This window comes from Oncorhynchus masou, chromosome 6 (assembly GCF_036934945.1).
Source record: "Oncorhynchus masou masou isolate Uvic2021 chromosome 6, UVic_Omas_1.1, whole genome shotgun sequence".
NCBI lineage: Eukaryota > Metazoa > Chordata > Actinopteri > Salmoniformes > Salmonidae > Oncorhynchus > Oncorhynchus masou.
Genome location: NC_088217.1, coordinates 49,302,764 through 49,327,367, shown reverse-complemented (window position 1 = coordinate 49,327,367; position 24,604 = coordinate 49,302,764). Strand labels below are relative to the sequence as shown.

Genomic DNA, 24,604 nt, shown 5'->3' with positions numbered 1-24,604 from the left:
GTTTGGGGGTATTTGTAGTGGTAATGAACTTGGCCCCTCAAGCTAAAAAAAGATTATGGCTGGGTCTTTAGGTCAGTGTAGTTTTAAAACACACACACACACACACACATACAGCTAATAACAGGGAACTGTGGCCGAGACTTTCATACCGATAAACAACCATCGTTCTCTCTTTTCTCACTCTGTAATTTATCTCAAGTGTTCCGTCTTTGTTGGTATTGTTACATTTATAGCCTATAGAAATAATCCTCTGTTTACTCCTCTTGGAAGAGCACTTCCTGGGAATCATATGGCCTGCAGCACAATTCTCATCCCTTGTTCTGTGTTCCAACAGACTTATGGTATGAGGTAACACCAAGTAATTTAGTCTCCTGAACTTGTTCAACAGCCACACCATTCATGACTAGATTCAGCTGAGGTCTTGAATTTGGGAATTATTTGTACCAAATACAATGCTCTTAGTTTTAGTGATGTTCAGGACCAGTTTATTACTGGCCACCCATTCCAAAACAGACTGCAACTTTTTGCTAAGGGTTTTAGTGACTTCATTAGCTGTGGTTGCTGATGTGTATATGGTTGAATAATCAGCATACATGGACACACATGCTTTGATTAATGTCAGTGGCAAGTCATTGATAAAAATAGAAAAAGATGAGGGCCTTGAGAGCTGCTCTGCAGTACACCACACTTTACATGTTTGACATTAGAGAAGCTTCCATTTAACCTTTTCACTAGTGTTCCAAATATTTCCAACGGTTGCCCCAGTGTGAGTTGTTTTAAGCAGGTGATGTCAGTGTTCCAAAATGTGATTGTTACGCAACACAACAGTTCATTATTTTCCAATAAGTTTTATTTTCTAACAGTTTGAATTGTGGTGTGTTCCACCTCCTCATTAATTCACAGAGAAGGAGCCCATTTCACTGTTGCCAATTTGTTTGATGCTTTACTGACCTGGACAAACGTCTCTCTTTGATGGGAGTCCAAGCACTTCCCAGTGTTTCCGCAGATCAAGTATGCAGACATTTGCACAGTCTTGCACAAATCTTTTCACCCTGGCACATTTTTTGGTTGGAACTCGCATTGCCTTCATTGTTGTTTTCCTTACTTTGTCAAAAATTATTATTTCTAAGTGCCTTATTTTCTGCATAATGTGTTTACTGTTTTATTCACATGTTTTGAAGTACTGGTGGCAAATCATGCATTCCGATTGTTGAATAGATTGCAATGGACAACTATGATGTGTGTAAAATAGCTTTTTGAAGGTTGTACTAATTATGATGAGCTAATGCTAAGCTATTTGCCAACTATGTGTGGCGCCATGTTTGTTGACATAATACAATGTATTCTGGGTGCCACGTAAATGTCTGTGAGACTAAAGATGTTATAACAAAATGAAGTGAAGGAATGGTTCACTCATCTTTCTAGTAGTGAATGATCGTGGACGACAGACCCCTTCAACATGCAAACAGATCAAACTCATCTTGTCTTTAGTTATCTTTGGTTGGCGCGCACAAACTACACATCGTCGGATTACTTTTGATTTGTAGAAAGTGTTTTACAAAATTATATAGATCAAATCTAATTTAAACTATAATCTAACAGTTTGCTAAGAGCTGGCAGCAAGATGATAGGTCTGCTGATAGAACCAGTAAAGACCGCTTTACCATTCTTGGGTAGCGGAATGACTTTGGCTTCCCTCCAGGCCTGAGGACAAAGACTTTCCTTTAGGCTCAGCTTAAATATATGACAGATAGGAGTAGCTATAGAGTCCGCTACAATCCTCAGTAGCTCTCCATCTATGTTGTCAATGCCAGGAGGTTTGTCATTATTGATCGAGAACAATCATTTTTCCGCGTCTCACACACTAACTTTACAAAAATATAAAATTCAAACTTGCAATGTTTTTCTTTCATTATTTGTTTTTTTTACATACATGAGCACTATGGCTCACTGTTCGTTGTTGGCATCTCCTACCTAAGTTTGCCCACTTTTCCAATGAAGTAATCATGAAAATAATTGGCAACATCAAATGGTTTTGTCATGAATAAACCATCTGATTCGATGAAAGATGGAGTTGAATTTGTCTTTCTGCCCATAATTTAATTTAAAGTACTCCAAAGTTAGCTATATTGTGATCACTGCATCCAATGGGTATGGGTACAGCTTTAGAACAAAGTTCTACAGTATTAGTAAAAATGTGATCGAAACATGTGGATGATCTTGTTCCTGTAGTCTTTGTAAACACCCTGGTAGGTTGATTAATAACCTGTACCAGATTATAGGCACTGGTTACAGTAAGAAGCTTCCTCTTGAGCAGACAGCTAGATGAAAACCTGTCAATATTCAGGTCCCCAAGAAAGTAGATTTTTTTGGGGGGGGTTGTATCATTTGATTTGCACAACATGCCTAATTACTTTGAAGATGCAAAATATCTTTTTTATTGTGAAACAAACAATAAATAAGTTTAAAAAAACAGAACTTGAGCATGCATAACTATTCACCCCCCCCCCCTCCCCCAAGTCAAATGCTTTGTAGGGCCACCTTTTGCAGCAATTACACCTGCAAGTCTCTTGGGGTATGTCTCTATAAGCTTGACACATCTAGCCACTGGGATTTTTGCCCATTCTTCAAGGCAAAACTGCTCCAGCTCCTTCAGGTAGTATGGGTTCTGCTGGTTTTACATGTTTCCACTTAAACCACTCAAGTGTTGCTTTAGCAGTATGCATAGCTGTATGTCATTGTCCTGCTGGAAGGTGAACCTCCGTCCCAGTCTCAAATCTCTGGAAGACTGAAACAGGTTTCCTTCTAGAATATCCCTGTATTTAGCGCCATCCATCATTCCTTCAATTCTGACCAGTTTCCCAGTCCCAGCCAATGAAAAACATCCCTACAGCATGATGCTGCCACCACCGTGCTTCACTGTGGGGATGGTGTTCTCGAAGTGATGAGAGGTGTTGGGTTAGAGCCAGACATAGCATTTTCCTTGATAGCCAAAAAGCTCAATTCTAGTCTCATCTGACCAGTGTACCTTCCATATGTTTGGGGAGTCTCCCACGTGCCTTTTGGCGAACACCAAATGTGTTTACTTATTTTTTCTTTAATCAATGGCATTTTCTTCTGGCCACTCTTCTGTAAGCCGTACACTCCACAGAGCTGGACTCTAAAGTGGTCCTAAACTCCAATCTCCGCTGTGGAGCTTTGCAGCTCATTCATGGTTATCTTTGGTCTCTTTGTTGCCTCTGTAATTAATGCCCTCTTTGCCTGGTCTGTGAGTTTTGGTGCCCTCTCTTGGCAGGTGCCATATTCTATCAATATTTGTACAATGGATTTAATGGTGCTCCGTGGGATATTCAGAGTTTCAGAGATTTTTTTATAACCCAACCCTGATCTGTTCTTCTCCACAACGTTGTCCCTGACCTGTTTGGAGAGCTCCTTGATCTTCATGGTGCCCCTTGCTTAGTGGTGTTGCAGACTCTGGGGCCTTTCAGAACAGGTGTGTATATATACTGAGATCATGTGACACGTAAAGTCCACCCGTGTGTAATCTAACTAATTATGTGACTTCTGAAGGTAATTGGTTGCACCCGATCTTATTTTGGGGCTTCATAGAAAAGGGGGTGAATACATATATACGCAAATCTTTTCCATTTTATTTTTGCGGAATGTTTTGAAACAAGTTATTTTTCTAATTTCACTTCACCAATTTGGACTATTTTGTGTATGTTCAATACATGGAATCCAAATAAAAATCTATTTAAATTACAGGTTATAATACAACAAAATAGAAAAAATGCCACAGGGGATGAATACTTTTGCAAGGCACTGTACTGCTGTATCATCAAATGAATTATGTAAGTGAGTCTCAGAAATGGCTAATATATGAATCTTATCTGATGTTAGCAAGTTATTGATTTTGTGAACCTTGTACTTGACTACTATCGTCCTGGGCCTGTCACCTGGGCCGGTGGTGGGATTTCCAGTCCTGTGTGTGCGCTCCACCTCAATCTTCCTGTGATCCATTCTCAGTTTCTCAGTCATTTGGCTCACTTTGTCCTCCGACTCCGTCCAGGTCTCATGTGGAGATTCTACATAGGTTATGTAGGTTACACTGTTACGTAGGTTACACTGTTACTCCTCGAGGTCCCAGACAGGGCAGATCACAAGGAAGATTGAAAACAACAACAAGGGTAGCTAGCTAGTAACCAATCTTTTTCAATATAATTTTCAAAACTTCCCAAAACAACAAACTGAGCTCTCCCTCGTTCCGAGTTCAACAGGAAGTGGCGAAGAAGATTATTTCTGTTATCCATGGTAGACAGACAGACAACTATAATACTTAGAGCAGACATCCAGTCTAAAAGGCTGGTGACAGACAGAGACCTATAAGACCTATGACAGACGTTAAACATCTCCTTATGTCTGTCTCTCAGACACTAATCTGGCTAGTTTAGGATCACTCCTTTCCCCCTCTATCCTCACTGGCTTTCCTTTCGCTCTTCCCCCTTTTCCTCTTCCTATTTCCTTCTCTTTTCCTCTCCACCTCCATTTTCTCTCTCCACTTCCTCTAGTCTTCCTCTACCCCGTTTTCTCTGTGTATGTATATCTCTTCGCTCCCTCTCTCTGTTATGTTATAGTGACGGCAGTGGGTTGTTAATCCCAGATGAGGCAGCTCCTGCTGGGCGATTAAGACTGGGAGAGCAGTCAGACGTCAGATTAACTTTTAATTGAATGTTTCTGAGGTGGCTGTCGTAGAACTACACATACAGTACCAGTCAAAAGTTTGGACACACCTACTCCTTCATTCCAGGGTTTTTCTGTAATTTGACCATTTTCTACATTGTAGAATAGTTGCGAAGACATCAAAACTATGAAATAACACATATGGAATCATGTATTAACCAAAAAAGTCTTAAACAAATCAACATAGTTTATATTTTGGATTCTTCAAAGTAGCCACTCTTTGCCTTGAAGACAGCTTTGCACACTCTTTGTATTTTCTCAACCAGCTTCATGAGGAATGTTTTTTTGTTGGCTGCTTTTCCTTCACTCTGCGGTCCAACTCATCCCTAACCATCTCAATTGGGTTAAGGTCGGGTGATAGTGGAGGCCAGGTCATCTGATGCAGCACTCCATCACTCTCCTTCCTGGTAAAATAACCCTTACACAGCCTGGAGGTGTTTTGGGTTATTGTCCTGTTGAAAAAGAAATGATAGTCCCACTAAGAGCAAACCAGATGGGATGGCGTATCGCTGTGGTAGCCATGCTGGTTAAGTGTGCCTTGAATTCTTAATAAATCACAGACAGTGTTACCAGCAAAGCACCCCCATACCATCACACCTCCTCCATGCTTCACAGTGAAAACATTATTGAATTTTTACATTTTGGGGTAGTGTGGCGGGGGGGGTGCTGTTTCTAAAAAAAAATGCAGTTTAATCCATTTTAAATTCAGGTTGTAACAAAAACAAAATGTTTAAAAAGTCCATGAATACTTTTCTGAAGTCACTGTAACTTCCAAAATAAAGGAAACACCAACATAAAGTGTATTAATAGGACCACCACGAGCCTGAACAGCTTCAATGCACCTTGGTATAGATTTGACAGTGTCTGGAACTCTATTGGAGGGATGCGACACCATTATTCCACGAGAAATTCCATCATTTGGTGTTTTGTTGATGGTGGAAAACACTGCCTCAGGCGCCGCTCCAGAATCTCCCATCAGTGTTCAACTGGGTTGAGATCTGGTGACTGAGACACACACACACACATTTGAAATGCTTTATTTGAATCCACCAATCAAATTTACAAAAAAAGTATCCAAACATTTCAAAGGCACCTCCTTCTCAAAACGGCTAGGCTGCCCACAACAGCTGAAACAGAGCAGTACCTAGCCAATTGATTTGCCCTAGTTTTTGTCAGGCCCGCAATCTGCAAATCTGTGTACGTTGCCGAGACTGCCAAATATCAGCGCCACCAGCTTGCACCTACACCCGAGGCTGTCCAAGCGTGCCACGAGTGGCTGGCATTTTAAGCAGCTTGTCGGTAAAGGCCTTCTCCATGTAGCCGTCAAATGAGCAGCCCACTTCCAAAAGGAGCACCTCCCCCTGGCCTCCACCCACAACAACAATATCTGGCGTGTTTGGCCCACAGGAAAACGCATTAAAATAAAATAATTTACCTTTGAAGAACTTCGGATGTTTTCAATGAGGAGACTCTCAGTTAGATAGCAAATGTTCAGTTTTTCCAAAAATATTATTTGTGTAGGTGAAATCGCTCCGTTTTGTTCATCACATTTGGCTAAGTAAAAAAAAATGAAAATTCAGTCATTACAACGCCAAACTTTTTTCCAAATGAACTCCATAATATCGACAGAAACATGGCAAACGTTGTTGAGAATCAATCCTCAAGGTGTTTTTCTATTTGATGATAAATCATTCGTGGCAGTTGCCTTTCTCCTCTGAACCAAATGGAAAAGTGCACGCAGCTGGAGATTGCGCAATAATTTTGACGGAGGACACCAAGCGGACACCTGGTTATTGTAGTCTCTTATGGTCAATCTTCCAATGATATGCCTACAAATACGTCACAATGCTGCAGACACCTTGGGGAAACGACAGAAAGTGTAGGCACATTCCTGGCGCATTCACAGCCATATAAGGAGACATTGGAACACAGCGCATTCAAAATCTGGGGCACTTCCTGTATGAAATTTCATCTTGGTTTCACCTGTAGCATTAGTTCTGTGGCACTCACAGACAATATCTTTGCAGTTTTGGAAACGACAGAGTGTTTTCTTTCCAAAGCTGTCAATTATATACATAGTCGAGCATCTTTTCGTGACAAAATATATCTAAAAGAGCGCCCCCTAAATCGAAGTTAACAGTAAAGATGGCACACACACACGCACGCACACACACACACTTTAAAACCCTTATGCTCTTTTGCGACCCCTCTTTCAAAGTCCCCGAAGATGGCTTTATTTATTAACGTCAAATACAAACATACACATATGAACAACAACTTACAGACGCACAAACAACGACGACATCTCCTCTGCCCAGGCCTGCATGCTCACATTTCCATCCCTAGGGCCTGCATTATTGTTTGCCTTAGATTGTACCAATGTGTTTCTCGGTCGCCCATGCTGTTTCAATATTTAAATCATTCAATTTTTCTATTGTGTTAATGATGGCGGATTGATTGATTTCCAAATGTTTTATATACGTTTTATTCAAGATGAGGGATGAGAAGAGACTAGTCCATCCCATCGGGTATTTCGCTACACCTCCAATTTGTCATGTCTTGAAATATTTGGGCAGACGAATTCAAAGTAATTTTACATTGTAATACTTCTGACAGCCAACTTTCTAGCTCCGCCCATAACTTTTGGACTTTATAGAATTCCCCAGAAAGCATGGATTATTGAATCATTCTTAGTTTTACATTTAATACATGACCTGTACATTGGAGGGCCTTGGTGTAACATAGCCAACAGGTGAAGGGGCTGTCTACTAAATTACCTGTTGGGGCCGGCAAAAATGGCAGTGTGGAAGATCAGGAAATATGAGATGCAGGGAGCGGGGTGTACTGACCCCAGAGCTGCGCTGACCCCAGAGCTGTGCTGCTGGTGCGGGCTCAGCTCACACTGGACCATGTAATATAGGGTGTGGGCGTCAGGGGGGTGCTATGTACAGTGGACGAGAAGGGGGGCTTGGTTCTAACTTTCTAGGTCCGTTAAAATGAAGTGAAGTTTGTGCTATTAATTATGTAACTATTTGGGATTTATTGATACCGTTTTCCATCCATTTCTATAGCGGACCCATGTGCAAAACTGAGTCAAAAGTATTTTTTTAAATCAACCAAGCATGAGAAGACTTTGCTTTTGTTTTGCTTGTCAAATAGGTTGTCAATTTGTCAGTTAGGTTGTACAGGGTGAATACGTGGTCTGTCGTACGGTAATTTGGTAAAAAGACAATTTTGTTATTTGCTCAGAACATTATTTTCACTGTGGTGTAGAAGTTGTTTATGGTAATGCCGGGGATTTTCCCAAGGTTGCTGTTGAGTCATCCCACTGTAGTTAATGGGGTCGAATTTGTCTCCTTTTTTTGTGAATTGGGGTCATTCGTCCATGGTTCCAAATATTGGGAAAATGCCACAGCTGAGGATGATGTTAAAGAGTTTAAGTGTAACCAATTTGCGGTCTGGATATTTTATCATTTAATTTAGGATTACCATCAAAACCACAGGCCTTTTTGGGTTGGAGGGGTTTGCAGTTTGTTCTGTAGTTTAACCAATGTAATTGGATAATCCAGTGGGATCCGGTAGTCTTTAAAAGCTGATTCTAAGATTTGTAATTGATCATGCATATGTTTTTGCTGTTTGTTCTTTGTTATAGGGCCAAAAAGATTGGAGAAGTGTATTTGGATTAATGTCTCTTCATGTTGTTGTTTGTTAAATAAGTTCACATTTTCCCAGAAGTGGTTAGATTCTACGGAATCTTCAATTACATTGAGCTGGTTTCTGACGTGCTGTTCCTTCTTTTTCTTTAGTGTATTTCTATGCTGTTTTAGTGTTTCACCATAGTTTTCTTTGTCTCTGTGGATAGGTTTCTCAATTTATTTCTTGGTTTTTGCATTCTTCTTCTCTCTGCTTTCTCTCTCTCTCTGCTTTCTCTCTCTGTGCTTTCTCTCTCTCTCTGCTTTCTCTCTCTCTCTCTCTCTCCCCAGGGAGGCAGGCAGGTGTGGGGTCGGCCTCTGGTCACTGCTCCCACAGGAAAAGATGTGGAGTGACACTGCCACTGATAACACAGCATGCAGGTTGACAAGCAGGGGACATTTGAGCAGAAACAACCATGAATTAGTTAAATACAGAACGAACACTGAAAGCAGAGAAAATAGGAGATCAACCGCCCTTCTCGTGCAGTGAGCCTGTTTATTTTGGCCTGTAGCGATGTGTGTCACTGTTGCATTAGTCCTTACAAAGCTCTCTCCGTTGATACCTAGTTTATGGAGATAAATCACCTTCTATACTCTACATATTCCCTTCCTATGCCCTCCCTACAATATAACCTCTGTCCTCCCCTACCCTTCATATACCGTGTCCCTTTCCTATGCTCCCTACCCTAAACCATATGCCCTCCCCCATCTCCTACACAGTGCTGGCCTTGTCCTCAGCAGCAGCCATAGTAGTATGACTGGGTGTTTCTTTCTCAAAGCTCCATGGACTCCAGCAGAGGAAGTAGAGTGTGTTAATATCTCTTAGCTTCCTGTACTAACATACCACTGCCACCAGCATAGCTACGAATGTCTAACATGACCCCTTCTGACCACGCTTGTGTCATCTGAGCAGAGAGTTCAACATTGGGCCAGACAGGCAGGAAGATGTTTTTAAAGTGTGTGAAGGTTGGTTGTATGTGTCCGTTATATAGAAGTTGCTGCCATCTGAGCCATTATGGCTAGTGTTAGGGTTATGGCTAGGGTTAGGGTTGGGCCAGGGTGTGGATATGGAGCTAGGGTTAGGGTTTTGGCTAGGGTTATGGCTAGTGTTAGGGTTATGGCTAGTGTTAGGGTTATGGCTAGTGTTAGGGTTATGGCTAGTGTTAGGGTTAGGGTTAGGGTTGGGCCAGGGTAGACATGGAGTTAGGGTTATGGCCAGTGTTAGGGTTAGGGTTGGGCCAGGGTAGACATGGAGTTAGGGTTATGGCTAGAGTTAGGGTTATGGCTAGTGTTAGGGTTAGGGTTGAGCCAGGGTAGACATGGAGTTAGGGTTATGGCTAGGGTTAGGGTTATGGCTAGTGTTAGGGTTATGGCTAGTGTTAGGGTTATGGCTAGTGTTAGGGTTAGGGTTAGGGTTGGGCCAGGGTAGACATGGAGTTAGGGTTATGGCCAGTGTTAGGGTTAGGGTTGGGCCAGGGTAGACATGGAGTTAGGGTTATGGCTAGAGTTAGGGTTATGGCTAGTGTTAGGGTTAGGGTTAGGGTTGAGCCAGGGTAGACATGGAGTTAGGGTTATGGCTAGTGTTAGGGTTAGGGTTGAGCCAGTGTAGACATGGAGTTAGGGTTATGGCTAGTGTTAGGGTTAGGGTTGAGCCAGGGTATACATGGAGCTAGGGTTAGGGTTATGGCTAGTGTTAGGGTTATGTTAAGGGTTAGGGTTATGGCTAGTGTTAGGGTTATGGCTAGTGTTAGGGTTAGGGTTGAGCCAGGGTAGACATGGAGTTAGGGTTATGGCTAGGGTTAGGGTTATGGCTAGGGTTAGGGTTATGGCTAGTGTTAGGGTTATGGCTAGGGTTAGGGTTAGGGTTATGGCTAGGGTTAGTGTTATGGCTAGGGTTAGGGTTATGGCTAGTGTTAGGGTTATGGCTAGTGTTAGGGTTATGGCTAGTGTTAGGGTTATGGCTAGGGTTAGGGTTATGGCTAGGGTTAGGGTTATGGCTAGGGTTAGGGTTATGGCTAGGGTTAGGGTTATGGCTAGGGTTAGGGTTATGGCTAGTGGTAGTGTTATGGCTAGTGTTAGGGTTATGACCAGTGTTAGGGTTAGGGTTGAGCCAGGGTGGACATGGAACTAGGGTTAGGGTTAGTGTTAGGGTTATGGCTAGTGTTAGGGTTATGGCTAGTGTTAGGGTTAGGGTTATGGCTAGTGTTAGGGTTAGGGTTAGGGTTATGGCTAGGGTTAGTGTTATGGCTAGGGTTAGGGTTAGGGTTAGGGTTATGGCTAGTGTTAGGGTTATGGCTAGTGTTAGGGTTATGGCTAGTGTTAGGGTTATGGCTAGTGTTAGGGTTATGGCTAGTGTTAGGGTTATGGCTAGGGTTAGGGTTATGGCTAGTGTTAGGGTTATGGCTAGTGTTAAGGTTATGGCTAGTGTTAGGGTTATGGCTAGTGTTAGGTTTATGGCCAGTGTTAGGGTTATGGCTAGTGTTAGGGTTATGGCTAGTGTTAGGGTTATGGCTAGTGTTAGGGTTATGGCCAGTGTTAGGGTTATGGCCAGTGTTAGGGTTATGGCTAGTGTTAGGGTTAGGGTTATGGCCAGTGTTAGGGTTATGGCCAGTGTTAGGGTTATGGCCAGTGTTAGGGTTATGGCCAGTGTTAGGGTTATGGCCAGTGTTAGGGTTATGGCTAGTGTTAGGGTTATGGCTAGTGTTAGGGTTATGGTTAGGGTTATGGCTAGTGTTAGGGTTATGGCCTAGTGTTAGGGTTATGGCCAGTGTTAGGGTTATGGACAGTGTTAGGGTTATGGCCAGTGTTAGGGTTATGGCCAGTGTTAGGGTTATGGCTAGTGTTAGGGTTATGGCCAGTGTTAGGGTTATGGCCAGTGTTAGGGTTATGGCCAGTGTTAGGGTTATGGCCAGTGTTAGGGTTATGGCTAGTGTTAGGGTTATGGTTAGGGTTATGGCTAGTGTTAGGGTTATGGCCAGTGTTAGGGTTATGGCCAGTGTTAGGGTTATGGCCAGTGTTAGGGTTATGGCCAGTGTTAGGGTTATGGCTAGTGTTAGGGTTATGGCCAGTGTTAGGGTTATGGCCAGTGTTAGGGTTATGGCCAGTGTTAGGGTTATGGCCAGTGTTAGGGTTATGGCCAGTGTTAGGGTTATGGCCAGTGTTAGGGTTATGGCCAGTGTTAGGGTTATGGCCAGTGTTAGGGTTATGGCCAGTGTTAGGGTTATGGCTAGTGTTAGGGTTATGGTTAGGGTTATGGCTAGTGTTAGGGTTATGGCCAGTGTTAGGGTTATGGCCAGTGTTAGGGTTATGGCCAGTGTTAGGGTTATGGCCAGTGTTAGGGTTATGGCCAGTGTTAGGGTTATGGCTAGTGTTAGGTTTATGGCCAGTGTTAGGGTTATGGCTAGTGTTAGGGTTATGGCTAGTGTTAGGGTTATGGCCAGTGTTAGGGTTATGGCCAGTGTTAGGGTTATGGCCAGTGTTAGGGTTATGGCCAGTGTTAGGGTTATGGCCAGTGTTAGGGTTAGGGTTGAGCCAGGGTAGACATGGAACTAGGGTTAGTGTTAGTGTTAGGGTTATGGCCATTGTTAGGGTTGAGCCAGGGTGGACATGGAACTAGGGTTAGTGTTAGGGTTATGGCCAGTGTTAGGGTTAGGGTTGAGCCAGGGTGGACATGGAACTAGGGTTAGTGTTAGGGTTAGGGTTAGTGTTAGGGTTGAACCAGGGTGGACATGGAACTAGGGTTAGTGTTAGGGTTAGGGTTAGTGTTAGGGTTGAGCCAGGGTGGACATGGAACTAGGGTTAGTGTTAGGGTTAGGGTTGAGCCAGGGTGGACATGGAACTAGGGTTAGTGTTAGGGTTATGGCCAGTGTTAGGGTTAGGGTTGAGCCAGGGTGGACATGGAACTAGGGTTATGGTTAGTGTTAGGGTTATGGCCAGTGTTAGGGTTATGGCCAGTGTTAGGGTTAGGGTTGAGCCAGGGTGGACATGGAACTAGGGTTAGTGTTCGGGTTATGGCCAGTGTTAGTGTTAGTGTTAGGGTTATGGTTAGTGTTAGGGTTAGTGTTAGGGTTATGGTTAGTGTTAGGGTTAGGGTTGAGCCAGGGTGGACATGGAACTAGGGTTAGTGTTAGGGTTATGGCCAGTGTTAGTGTTAGTGTTAGGGTTATGGTTAGTGTTAGGGTTAGTGTTAGTGTTAGGGTTAGTGTTAGGGTTGAGCCAGGGTGGACATGGAACTAGGGTTAGTGTTAGGGTTATGGCCAGTGTTAGTGTTAGTGTTAGTGTTAGGGTTAGTGTTGGGGTTAGTGTTAGGGTTAGTGTTAGGGTTAGTGTTAGGGTTATGGCCAGTGTTAGGGTTAGTGTTGGGGTTAGTGTTGGGGTTAGTGTTGGGGTTAGTGTTAGGGTTAGTGTTAGGGTTAGTGTTAGGGTTAGTGTTGGGGTTAGTGTTGGGGTTAGTGTTAGGTTTAGTGTTAGGTTTAGTGTTAGGGTTAGTGTTAGGGTTAGTGTTAGGGTTAGTGTTGGGGTTAGGGTTAGTGTTAGGGTTATGGCCAGTGTTAGTGTTAGTGTTAGGGTTAGTGTTGGGGTTAGTGTTAGGGTTAGTGTTAGGGTTAGTGTTAGGGTTAGTGTTGGGGTTAGTGTTAGGGTTAGTGTTAGGGTTAGTGTTAGGGTTAGTGTTAGGGTTAGTGTTAGGGTTAGTGTTAAGGTTAGTGTTAGGGTTAGTGTTGGGGTTAGTGTTGGGGTTAGTGTTAGGGTTAGTGTTAGGGTTAGTGTTGGGGTTAGTGTTGGGGTTAGTGTTAGGGTTAGTGTTAGGGTTAGTGTTGGGGTTAGTGTTGGGGTTAGTGTTAGGGTTAGTGTTAGGGTTAGTGTTAGGGTTAGTGTTAAGGTTAGTGTTAGGGTTAGTGTTGGGGTTAGTGTTGGGGTTAGTGTTAGGGTTAGTGTTAGGGTTAGTGTTGGGGTTAGTGTTGGGGTTAGTGTTAGGGTTAGTGTTAGGGTTAGTGTTGGGGTTAGTGTTGGGGTTAGTGTTGGGGTTAGTGTTAGGGTTAGTGTTAGGGTTAGTGTTGGGGTTAGTGTTGGGGTTAGTGTTAGGGTTAGTGTTGGGGTTAGTGTTGGGGTTAGTGTTAGGGTTAGTGTTGGGGTTAGTGTTGGGGTTAGTGTTAGGGTTAGTGTTAGGGTTAGTGTTAGGGTAGTGTTAGGGTTAGTGTTGGGGTTAGTGTTGGGGTTAGTGTTGGGGTTAGTGTTAGGGTTAGTGTTAGGGTTAGTGTTAGGGTTAGTGTTAGGGTTAGTGTTAGTGTTAGGGTTAGTGTTAGGGTTATGGCCAGTGTTAGGGTTAGTGTTAGGGTTAGTGTTAGGGTTAGTGTTAGGGTTATGGCCAGTGTTAGGGTTAGTGTTGGGGTTAGTGTTGGGGTTAAATATAAAACATAAGGAAGTGGTGAAACTGTTATGGCTGCCCGGTGATGCATATCAACAAGTGATATTGTTTTCACGTAAGAGCCTCCTATATCTGTTACTAACGTGTGTGTGTGTGTGTGTGTGTGTGTGTGTGTGTGTGTGTGTGTGTGTGTGTGTGTGTGTGTGTGTGTGTGTGTGTGTGTGTGTGTGTGTGTGTGTGTGTGTGTGTGTGTGTGTGTGTGTATGTGTGCTTAGGCTGGTGCAGTTCTCCTGTATGTGTGACGGATCTGTGGGGAGTTTTACTCAGGCTAAATTTAGGGTGCCCTTGACAGGTCCTGGGACTGCTCAGAGGTGTGTGTGAACCGCCTTGTCTTAAAGGATGTTAAAGGGAGGAGGAGAGGGCACACAGCAGGTGTTCCAGCTACAGCAGAGACCAGTGCTTAAAGGGGTACTGTGCGATTTTGGCAATGAGGCCATTTATTAGGGTTGGACGGTATCCAGATTTGCATATCGTCACACCATCCTTTTCTCACCCCGGGATTCATGATATTACCGTTTTAGTACACAAGTGAGTCCATAAGGGGGATGTGCATCTCCATATTAGTGTATAATATAGATTATTATGTCATATAGGTGTGTGTGTCTGTCTGCGTGTTTTTTTTTAAATGTTCATTAATGGTGACATTTACATGCAGTGTAAAGAAGTGTGTGATTGATGAGGGCTGGAACATCCTGTGTCTCCAAACTCCTCAGGCTCAAAAGTAGGGCAGCCCTCTCTTTTTTTCTCCAGCGCATATTAATAGCCATTAGAGTGTGTATCATATACACCAAGATACGCACGCAGACACACACGTCACAAACACACACACACACACACACACAGCCGGTGCGATGCATGTCATTTACAATAAAACGATTTCCCAACATCTCTGTGATGTTTCGTGGTGAATCATTTCAGTTCATCAGGCTATGACACACACACACACACAGAGAGAGAAAGAGAGAGAGGGACATTCATTGGGGCTCTGTCTCTTTAAGCTGTTTGCTGCTGCAGAGTGTGTGGGTGCTGCAGCAGAGGCACTGAGAGAGAGAGAGAACGAGAGAACCCCGGAGTCCGTCAGCTACAAAACAAGTGAATGAGAGAGAGATATTCCAGTGGAGGGGACAGGAGAAGTGAGAGGGCAGTGGTACGTGTGGGCAGTAAGGAAGCCGTTGGCAGAGGAGGAGGAGGAAGTATAGGCAAGCTGAGGTTTGAGGACTTTGAAGGGTAGAGGTGTGTGTGCGCGAACTAGCGGAGTGGTACGGGAGGAAGGGGTGTTGATCATGAGTGTGTGTATGTGTGAGGTAAGAGCCGTGTAAGTGTGTGTTAGGTGTGTGTGTGTGTGTGTGTGTACGGGGTGGCAAAGCGAGAGGTGGACGGGGTGCTGGTTCGGAGCGTGGCACAGCTGGGCGAGTGGTGGCGCTGGGATGGCGGGCACTGGGGAGGCTGGCGAGCTGGCAGCCCTCGGACCGACAGGGAGCCCCTCAGCCGCGGGCAGGAGAGGGGCAGAGGGCACACGCCAGGGAGCGCTGTTGGGCTCGGGTACAGGACAGCGCCTGCAGGGTGGTGCCATGCTCCCAGACAGGCACAGGTAGCGCCGTTGGTTACGGGGCGGCGGGTAGAGGAGGGGGAGCGAGAGGGGGAGGCGAGGGAGAGCGGTGAGGGTGTGAGCCAGGTAAGAGCTTCTCAATCCTTGTCTCTGCGTGTGAGGGCTGAGGTGGGTGGTGAAGGAGAGGGGGAGTTGGGGGGTGAGGATGGCGATATGGGCAGTGCGTGTTTCGGTCAGGTGTCCAGGCGTTTGGGCCGGCTGTTACGGCGCCTGCCCAAGTCTCGCTCCTGGAGTGACGGACTTCGGATGCTCCGCAGAACCAGCTCCAATGGATCACTCATCAACTCTTCCTCAGGTATGGAGGGAGGGAGGGATGGAGGGAAAGAGTAAAAGAAGATGGGGGATGGATAGGAGTGTCAGAAAGAGTGGGGAGAAGATGGCAAGATGTGGAAGATGATAGGATTTACAGGGGATGACGGAGGATGAGGAGACTGGACAAGCGGTAAGAGCAGAGGAAGAAAAGGATACAGGGGAGAAAAGAGGGAGGCGGTGGGTGTATTGTTACATTGTGTGTCACAGGGGACAGCTCTGCAATGACCATTTTGTATGCTGGTACTCTGAATCTCTCTCTCTCTCTCCCCCTGTCTATCTCTCTGATCTCTCCCTCTCCCTCTATTGTGTTGCGTAAATGTGTGGGGATGAATAGATAGAGGGATACAGAAAGAGAGTCATCAACACAGTGGAGCTTCTGGAACTCTTCCCCCAAACAGGGCATAGGGATTATCCACACACTGTTCAGTGAACCGACTCCCCTCCACTGGCAGTGTTCTATCACAGGCCATCCAGGTCATGCATATTCTACGTCTCTGAATGTCAGCCCCTGATAAATGTGTTATATTAAACCTGATCTGTATACTGATGGGACGATACCATAAAACCAGATTATAGACGCCCGCCTGTGGTCTGTTGTGGGAATATGATATTCGTGCTGGCTGTTGTAGGGGCCCGGGAATGGAGTTTTTAGCATCGACCCTAGCGTGTGTTTGTTCACAGAGAAGGGGGACGACTGACGCAGTTGTGTCGACTGATAAATATAGATGGCACAATGGTAGGAGATATAACGTAATAAGGAGAGCCAGATCGATAGATTTACATAGGGAAAGAATAAAAGAGACTGAAGTGTTTGTGTGTGTGCGCCCCCATGCATTTGTGAGTGTGTGGACCATTTTACTTCAACGGTGGCAGGATAGCCTCGCGGTTGAAGAGCTTTGGGCCAGTTACCGAAAGATCGCTGGTTCGAATCCCCGAGCTGACTAGGTGAGAAATCTGTCGACGTGGCCTTGAGCAAGGCACTTAACCCTAATTACTCCTGGAAGTCTCTCTGGATAAGAGCGTCTGCGAAATGACTAACAAGTAAAAATGAAAGGGTGTTTTCTTCGAGACCTGTCTGTGTAGGGCTGATAAGGTCCTGACCAGAACTCATCACTACGCCTGTGTGATGCCACAGCCTCTAGAGACTCCTATATCAATCAGGGCTAGTGGAGAAGTTTAAATAGCCTAAAGAGCTCCTACAGATTCCACAGTTCCTTTTCTACTTAATCGTAGATCATTGCATCAAAACATGGAATTATCTGAAATTAGTCTTTATTATTGGCTGACTTCTCTTCTCCTCTAGCTGTCATTAACATGATTCTGTGTACCAGGGCTTCTGTGTTGACCTAACTAACTGACCAAGATGGCGGATGGAATCCCTGTCATCTTCCGGCCCCACCTACCCTGCTGTCCTCCACTCTGCTTTACAAATAGAACTGTTGACTTGCTGCTTCTGTTGTCTCTGGTGTCCTCCTGTCTAAGGGCCCCAGGAGCCAGAAGTTTTTTGTCTGAGGAAAACCTCCTGTCCTCCAGTCGCTTAGTGTGTTTTTCTCATTGGACTACTGTGTTCCTCTGCCCTGACACGCCGGTTATATCTGGTGTGTGTGTGTGTGTGTGTGTGTGTGTGTGTGTGTGTGTGTGCGCACGCGCCATTTCATACCATGAATTCTGTCTGAAAAACATTGATCTGGTATATTTTATTCCTATTGTGTTACTATTGAATTGTTAGTATTAAAAACAGTTTGGCATGGGCTCGTAAGCACGTTGTGTTCCTCACATGTGACAAATGCAATTTCACACACCTTTCATCCACCTCTCACAACATCTCCCTTTCATTGGCTATCTCTAGTTCTCTCAAAATCTGCCCCCTGTGTGTGATTTGGCTAGCTGCGTTTTCAGGGGGTCTCTCTGCTGTGTGTGATGTCAGCTGTAGACAAGCACACAGATGCGTTCGACATGTGTGTTCTGTTAGATAATGTCCTGGCCTTCTCTCCTCTGTTGCCTGGGAGACGGGGACAGTTCTGTGTTTTGGTTTGGCCTCCTGTGGGAGCTGTAGCCTGTAAGAACTGAGGAAGGAAGGAGTGGTAGGGAGATTTAGATTGGTGTTACTGTATCCAGCAGGGACCAAACACACACACACACACCGGAGCTTCAGAGGGGGATAGCAGACCATTTTGGTTAAGCTTAAGGGTTTGTTGACTTTGGCTGGTGTAGGCGGGTCAGAGCACGAGCTGTTTATTCAGGCTTTATCCAGGCTGGGTGAGCGGCTGGTGGGCACAGATGGATGTATGAGAGAGAGAGAGAGACGGGAACAGGGAAGTGTCCGTGATGGAAGAGAGGTGTGGAGGACTGTAGCAGTGCTACCACAGAGGGACATAGCTGGTCTCAAGGTTACAGTCTCTGGCACCAGAAAAGTCTGCTGACGGAGGTGAATCTGAGAGAAAAGGACGGGGGAGATATACAGAACAGAGTAGGAGAGAGAGAGAGGGGTGTCAGCATAAAAGGTCTTGGCGACTCACACACACACACACACACACACACACAGAGAGATCAGTGTTTCACCTCTTTCGTAAAAGCCCCCCTGAGTTCCAGGTACTGCAAGGGGATTCTCCAGCTCTGACTACAGCACGGCTCAGGGAAGCACCACACCGCCCCATAGTGTTCTGTCCCTATAGGGGAAGGGCTTCTGCAGAACCCAAAAGGAACGAGAGGGATAGAGGACAAGGAAGACAAGTAAGAGAGAGCGAGAGAGGTTATACGAGTTGTGCTGGGGAAAGTCCAGTTTTTTCAGCAGTGCCTGTAGGGGAAGTGAGGTTCAGTACAGTAATGCCACAGTGCGGTGTGGCTCTGTAAGGGAAGTGACTCTTTAGACAGAGGGCTTGTTTGACAAGGAGGAGATTCCTTATGCTGGCTGGGGGAGTTTAGAGCCCAGAGCCTCGGGGAGGATGACTGTGTGGAGTTTCAAAGTTTATTCGCCACGCACACGGGATACAACAGGTGTAGTAATACGAGACAGTGAAATTCTTACCTTTTTAAAATTCTTAGCTCGTTCCCAACAATGCAGTGATAAGAATAACGGGAAATAGAATAACAATGAGAAGTAAGAATAAAAATGACACAAGAACTAATGAGAGTTAAAGAACACAAGAATCCAGGTTTATACAGATTAGTACCAGTACTTTATTCAATGTGCAGGGTTACTGGAGCTGTTGAGGTGGGTTTATACATAACAAGTGACTGGTAGCAGGATATCCATGTACAGTTGAAGTCGGAAGTTTACATACACTTTGGTTGTAGACATTAAAACTCGTTTTTCAAACACTCCACACATTTCTTGTTAACAAACTATTGTTTTGGCATGTCGGTTAGGACATCTACTTTGTGCATGACACAAGTAATTTTAACAACAATTGTTTACAGACAGATTATTTCACTTATAATTCACTGTATCACAATTCCAGTGGGTCAGAAGTTTACATACACTAAGTTGACTGTGCCTTTAAACAGCTTGGGAAATTCCAGAAAATGATGTCATGGCTTTAGAAGCTTCTGATAGGCTAATTGATGTCAATTAGAGATGTACCTGTGGATGTATTTCAAGGCCAACCTTCAAACTCCGTGCCTCTTTGCTTGACATCATGGTAAAATCAAAAGAAATCAGCCAAGACCTACAAAAAAAATTGTAGACCTCCACAAGTCTGGTTCATCCTTGCGAGCAATTTCCAAATGCCTGAAGGTACCATGTTAATCTGCGCAAACAATAGTACACAAGTATAAACACCATGGGACCATGCAGCTGTCATACTGCTCAGGAAAGAGATGCGTTCTGTCTCCTAGAGATGAACGTACTTTGATGTGAAAAGTGCAAATCCCAGAACAACAGCAAAGGACCTTGCGAAGATGCTGGAGGAAACGAGTACAACGGTATCTATATCCACAGTAAAACATATTGAAGCAACATCTCAAGACATCAGTCAGAAAGTTAAAGCTTGGTCTCAAATGGGTCTTCCAAATGGACAATGACGCCAAGCATACTTCCAAAGTTGTGGCAAAATGACTTAAGGACAACAAAGTCAAGGTATTGGAGTGGCCATCACAAAGCCCTGACCTCGATCCTATAGAAAATTTGTGGGCAGAACTGAAAAAGCATGTTTCAGCAAAGAGGCCTATAAACCTGACTCAGTTACATGAGCCCTGTCAGGGGGAATGGGCCAACATTCACCCAACTTATTGTGGGAAGGCTGTGGAAGGCTACCCGAAACGTTGGACCCAAGTTAAACAATTTAAAGGCAATGCTACCAAATGCTAATTGAATGTATGTAAACTTCTGACCCACTGGCAATGTGGTGAAAGAAGTAAAAGCTGAAATAAATCATTCTCTCTACTATTGTTCTGACATTTCACATTCTTAAAATAAAGTGGTGATCCTAACTGACCCGAGACAGGTAATTTCTATGAAGATTAAATGTCAGGAATAGTGAAACTGATTTTAAATGGTTGTGTCTGAGTGGGTAGAGACCTGCTCAGACAGACCTCGTCTCCTGTGTTCATACTGGCACAGATCATTCTTTTTAGGAGGTTCACACAGTTTACGGAGGACCCGGTCAGCATTCCTGAAAGTGTTGCACACACACAGATACAGACACACACTATGCCCATCCGCAGATAGCAGCAGATACACAGAAGTTTCACACGTTAATGAAGTCCTCAACTGTAATTCATCAGTATCATTAACCTGAAGTTGAAGTGTGTGTGTGTGTGTGTGTGTGGCAGGTAACCTAGTGGCTCAGAGCGTTGGGCCAGTAACCGAAAGGTGTGCGTGTATGTTTCTTTGGTGACTGTTGGCCCAACAGCTCTTAATACCCGTAGTTTTCCGTCACGGATGAGAGGGAATGTTTACTCTTTCAGAGGAAAGGAAAGTAGAAGAGTGCTGACTCTCTCTCTCTTTTCATCCTGTGTCGTTTCAGTTTGATGGCTTTTCCCTGAGGGGATTTCCAACTGTTACTGTCTCTACTGTAGAGCTCTGGCTTTGAGGTTTGATTATTTTGGTTAGATATGAGTGTTTTCAGGTAAATCCTGTGAGAAAATGGAATCCTCTGCTTTTTTGCCTTACTGTCCTAACGAGAGAGAGCGAGAGAGAGAGAGAGAGAGAGAGAGAGAGAGAGAGAGAGAGAGAGAGAGAGAGAGACTGGGTAAGGGAGGATGGAGGGAGGAGAGTTGGGAGAGGGAAGACATGTCTGAGTCAGTGTGAGGTCAATCAATTGTTCAGGCTTCTCACTTCAGCAGTTGGGCTCCGTCCTCATTGTAGACCGAGGACATCGACCACACCTCTGCACCCACTGCTGTTTCTCTCTCTCTCTCTTCCTCCTCTCCTCTCTCCCCCTCCCTTCCTCTCTCCTATCTCCTATGCCATAGATTTTCCCCCTGCGTCTAGTTTTGTGAGACAATGCTCAAGGAGCCGGAAAATCTTAGCTCATCCCTGCGTCTGTAACCCGAGACGCCCTGTGTGTGTGACCAAGGCTGGGCCAGGCGATACGGAGAGGAGGGGGGGGTGGAGGTGTTTGTGATGGTGGCCCGTGGAGGGTACAGATAGTCTGCATCCTGCTCAGATTAGCAGGAGGGCAGACTGAGACGTGGGACAGACAGACAGACAGACAGACAGACAGACAGACAGACAGACAGACAGACAGACAGACAGACAGACAGACAGACAGACGGCTGGGTGATGGTGGCAGGAGGAACATATGTTTACTGTGCTCCTCTGGGTAGGGGGTAGTCTCTTTTGCAGCAAGCAATGCTGTAGGGTAGAATAGGGGGGTATAGGGGGAGTAAATTAACAAAGGTTATAGGATTCGTAAGGGGGTAATAGGGGTGGGAGTTGAATTTCTAGGGGTACGTGGTTAGAGGGAAGGCGGCGAGGAGAGAGGGTGGTACGGTTAACTCAGTGTGGTTTCAGCGGCAGAGGGGTTTAGACAGTAAAGACCCTAATACTGATGGGGTGTAGGGAGTTTACTCACTAATAGTCCAAATGTGTGTTCTGGGGGACCTCATGGGGTCTTCGGGGGGCTTTGAGTCCTCTAATCCACTCTGAGCCTGTTTGGGACAGTTAATTGCATCCCCCTCTGTGCTGTAGAGACACAGAGGCTGTCACGTTCATCTGCCTTCAGCCCTGTTCTGCTGTGTTCTTCCTCTTCAGCCTGGAGTTATGAGAGTGTCTTTATCCTCTTCTGTACGTGGCTTAGTCTGCGCTCCCAGCTGAGCTTTCCAGGGTGCGACGCTTCATCAACATGCGCGGGTGTGTGTGTGCGTGTGTTTGCAGAGTGAATACAGTAAGTGTGACCAATATCAGACTTCATTATCCATCCCCTGTTGACAGCAGTGTATCAGAGGCAGGAAGAGGAGGAACAGATAGACGCCCAGGCAGCTCTCCATCCCGTTGCGCTCTAAGACTTACGGGGCATCTATTTTTTAATTTTTTTTAATTTCACCTTTATTTAACCAGGTAGGCAAGTTGAGAACAAGTTCTCATTAACAATTGCGACCTGGCCAAGATAAAGCAAAGCAGTTCGACACATACAGCGACACAGAGTTACACATGGAGCAAAACAAACATACAGTCAATAATACAGTATAAACAAGTCTATACGATGTGAGCAAATCAGGTGAGATAAGGGAGGTAAAGGCAAAAAAAGGCTATGGTGGCAAAGTAAATACAATATAGCAAGTGAAACACTGGAATGGTAGATTTGCAATGGAAGAATGTGCAAAGTAGAAATAAAAATAATGGGGTGCAAAGGACCAAAATAAATAAATTAAATACAGTAGGGAAAGAGGTAGTTGCTTGGGCTAAAATATAGGTGGGCTATGTACAGGTGCAGTAATCTGTGAGCTTCTCTGACAGTTGGTGCTTAAAGCTAGTGAGGGAGATAAGTGTTTCCAGTTTCAGTGCTTTTTGTAGTTCATTCCAGTCATTGGCAGCAGAGAACTGGAAGGAGAGGCGGCCAAAGAAAGAATTGGTTTTGGGGGTGACTAGAGAGATATACCTGCTGGAACGTGTGCTACAGGTGGGAGATGCTATGGTGACCAGCGAGCTGAGATAAGGGGGGACTTTACCTAGCAGGGTCTTGTAGATGACATGGAGCCAGTGGGTTTGGCGACGAGTATGAAGCGAGGGCCAGCCAACGAGAGCGTACAGGTCGCAATGGTGGGTAGTATATGGGGCTTTGGTGACAAAACGGATTGCACTGTGATAGACTGCATCAAATTTGTTGAGTAGGGTATTGGAGGCTATTTTGTAAATGACATCGCCAAAGTCGAGGATTGGTAGGATGGTCAGTTTTACAAGGGTATGTTTGGCAGTATGAGTGAAGGATGCTTTGTTGCGAAATAGGAAGCCAATTCTAGATTTAACTTTGGATTGGAGATATTTGATATTGGTCTGGAAGGAGAGTTTACAGTCTAACCAGACACCTAAGTATTTGTAGTTGTCCACGTATTCTAAATCAGAGCCGTCCAGAGTAGTGATGTTGGACAGGCGGGTAGGTGCGGGTAGCAATCGGTTGAAGAGCATGCATTTAGTTTTACTTGTATTTAAGAGCAATTGGAGGCCACGGAAGGAGAGTTGTATGGCATTGAAGCTTGCCTGGAGGGTTGTTAACACAGTGTCCAAAGAAGGGCCAGAAGTATACAGAATGGTGTCGTCTGCGTAGAGGTGGATCAGAGACTCACCAGCAGCAAGAGCGACCTCATTGATGTATACAGAGAAGAGAGTCGGTCCAAGAATTGAACCCTGTGGCACCCCCATAGAGACTGCCAGAGGTCCGGACAGCAGACCCTCCGATTTGACACACTGAACTCTATCAGAGAAGTAGTTGGTGAACAAGGCGAGGCAATCATTTGAGAAACCAAGGCTGTCGAGTCTGCCGATGAGGATGTGGTGATTGACAGAGTCGAAAGCCTTGGCCAGATCTATCTGTCAGACTGGATCCACCCTCCTGCTCCTCTGTCTCTGAGGCTGTGGACAGGCCAGGGTTGTTCACCTCTTAGCTCTATAAATCGCATCAACACTCCAACAAACAGGTCTCAACTGATCCTTGTTATGGGAAGATTAGGTGCAGCGCCAGACCTACCCGGGCGAACGAGTCTGACGTGAGTGGGACAGATGGGGTTTCACCTAAACCTGAGGGGCGAGATGTGAAGAGGAGGACAGGATGGGAGAGTCCCCTCCCGAAATGCATTTCCCCTCTTTGAGTGTTTGGGTTGGCCTTCTCTCTCTCTCCTCTCTCTTGTTCTCTCGCTCTCTCGTGCTCTCTCTCTCTCTGACCTCTAGTTCCATCAACACCGAGAATCTCTTTCCCAGGCACCTCCTGTAAGCAAGGCCTCCCAGCCTGTGCCTCCCGCTGACACGTCAGGCTCCTCCAGAAAGGATATTTTGCCTTGGTTACCGTGCTTCTGTGTTGCTGTCAAAGTGTGTCGCTTCTGACTGTTTTAATGGGAGAGCAGGCTGTCGCTTTCCCTTCAGAGATCAATCTCTTCCTTTCCTCTGCTCCTTTCCCACTGATCTAAGAACACTTAGCAGTGACAGTCTTTTCTATGTGTACTATGTTGATTCTGTTCGCGTCACGCACTCTCTCATCTCGATGGGTGAGATTTTAGCTCTTTGGCACCATCTAGTGACATCTGTCATAGAGTATCACTGTACTGTACTTAAAGGGATAGTTCCCCTCACAAAATCAGTGTCGAAAGCATACAGAGAGCAGCCTTCTAGGTGGCGCCACGTGAACACGTTTCTCAGGCAGAAGACTGAACTGAACACAGGAGCACGTT

General features: G+C 45.1%; 1 protein-coding gene across 2 annotated transcripts in view; it reads left to right on the top strand.

Moving 5' to 3' along the window:
• The window catches only part of LOC135542182 (ras association domain-containing protein 5-like), a 60,915-nt gene that overhangs the window by 4,725 nt on the left and 31,586 nt on the right, over window positions 1-24,604 (top strand). The window lies entirely within an intron of this gene.